We start from the raw sequence: 2,201 nt of genomic DNA on the forward strand, positions 1-2,201 counted from the left end.
GAAAAGGAAGGAAAACTACTTTTGTTGGAGCTGCAGACAACTACAGTGGATGGAAAATGAATAAAGTTAAGTGAAACTTAATATAATGGTACCTGAGTCTTTGCATAAAATCACAAACACTATGAAGCAACAATGGACTGTTAAGTTTAAGGAAAAGGACAGGCGGTGATGACTGGTTGCATCACCGCCTGGTATGGCAACTGCTCAGCATCTGACCGTAAGGCGCTACAGAGGGTAGTGCGTACAGCCCAGTACGTCACTGGGGCCAAGCTTCCTGACATCCAGGACCTACAGTATATACTAGGCTGTGTCAGAGGAAGGCCCCAAAAATGGTCAAAGAATCCAGAAACCGAAGTCATAGACTGTTCTCTCGGCAAGCGACACCGGAGCGCAAAGTCTTGGACCAAAAGGCTCCTTAACAGCTTCTACCCCCAAGCCATAAGACCGTCGAACAGTTAATCATATGGCAACCCGGACTATTTAAATTTACCCCCAACCCCCACTGCCTCCTACACCTTTGTTTTTATACTGCTGCTACTTTCTGTTTATTATCTATGCATAGTCACTTTACAAATGACCTCGACTAACCTGTGGTGGTGGCGGTTAAGGTTTTGGCATGGGAGGGGGTGGTGGTGGTGGCTTTCAAGCACATCTGTGATAAGCAATGGTGTTCAAATTCCTAATGAAGACAGGGCAGGTCACATTGTTACCATCAGGCAGTGGTCAGTCACGTCTTAATCCTTTAAACTCACCTCTATGTGTTTCTCCACAGGAGCTGCTGGCCATGAGGATGGAGATGACTGGACAGATCAACGTGGAGGTGGATGCAGCACCACAGGAGGACCTGTCCAGAGTCATGTCTGAGATCCAATACGAGTCCAGCGTGACCTGGAGTCCTGGTTCCAGACCACGGTAGAACTTCTAGAACCCCTAAACTGTGTTCCTGGTGTAGATATCCTTTACTTCTAGTTGGTAACGTTGTGACATTCTATCTTGAGTTGAAATGTTGGTTTGTTTCTGTGATGATTGACCACGTATTGTGTTTTACAGACAGAGACGTTGAACCAGGAGGTGGCGTCCAGCACAGAGGTTCTCCAGACCTCCAAGTCAGAGATCTCGGAGATCCGTCGCACACTGCAGGGCCTGGAGATTGAACTGCATTACAAAAATTACAAACATCTGACCAAGGACCACAGTTTAGGGCACATTACGTACACAACATTCTGCAACTTTTATCAATAATCAACATTTGACTCTTTCATCATTCTCTACCATCCCTCAAGTATCTCACTTTCACCTGGACTCTAACACTATCCCTCAAGCTGTTGTAGCCAGGCACCACTCCATCAGCATGGTGAGCCATAATCATTTACACAGACCACACATTAAGGGACATTACTTACACAACTTTCTACAACTTTCATAGATGCTAACTATGCTAATCATTGGTTTCCCTTCCTCACAGCCTCTGCCTCAGCTCCTGCAGCTCCGGCCCCAGCTTCTCCACCTCCACCACACGCAAGATGGTGATTGTCACAGAGGAAATGGGGGACGGCAAGGTGTAGGCAACGGGTTAACACCATTGAAATATAATTAGTAGAATGGGTATAGGAAATGAGAGGCCATCACATGGAATATTGCTGCTCCCCAGTGCTTTGTTCATGCAACCTAAAATACATTTCAACTTATACAAAGGGAATATTCACCTGAAACGACGATCTTCATTATCTTTGTTATTTGTTAAGGGCAGCTCTGTTTAACTCTAGTATGGGGTGTCCATACCATCCTCCTATTCTTTCTGGAATGGCTCAAGCCCCTCAGACACCAATCATGGAACATTGACTTCAATGGGTTTTCTTTTCTGGTAATTCTATTTCTATGGTTAACACCTCCAGAAAAACATATTCTACTACATCTGGATGGAACTCCAACAACAGACCCCATTGTGAATACAATAAAGAGGCTCTGACTTGCTGACACCAGCATTCTGTTTTCTGTATTTTTAATTTATTTTGGATTCCCCTTAGCTGCAGCCAAGGCAGCAGCTACTCTTCCTGTGGTCCAAACACATTTAAAGCACTTACATTACATAGGGAACGAAAGATGAAACAGTACATCATATAACATTATTACACCACTACATATTGACAGTACAAAATGTACGATACAAAATGCCATATACCACCGTACAAAACTATTAC

General features: G+C 44.3%; 1 long non-coding RNA gene across 1 annotated transcript; it reads left to right on the top strand.

The window, feature by feature from the left end:
* The first annotated feature begins 274 nt into the window (after positions 1–274).
* LOC118940390 lies at positions 275–1,976 on the top strand. Its single transcript, XR_005036938.1, has 3 exons — positions 275–912; positions 1,051–1,354; positions 1,466–1,976. It is a non-coding gene; the product is annotated as an uncharacterized LOC118940390 (long non-coding RNA).
* Positions 1,977–2,201: the final 225 nt, after the last annotated feature.

This window comes from Oncorhynchus mykiss, chromosome 17 (genome assembly GCF_013265735.2).
Source record: "Oncorhynchus mykiss isolate Arlee chromosome 17, USDA_OmykA_1.1, whole genome shotgun sequence".
NCBI classification, from domain to species: Eukaryota; Metazoa; Chordata; class Actinopteri; order Salmoniformes; family Salmonidae; genus Oncorhynchus; species Oncorhynchus mykiss.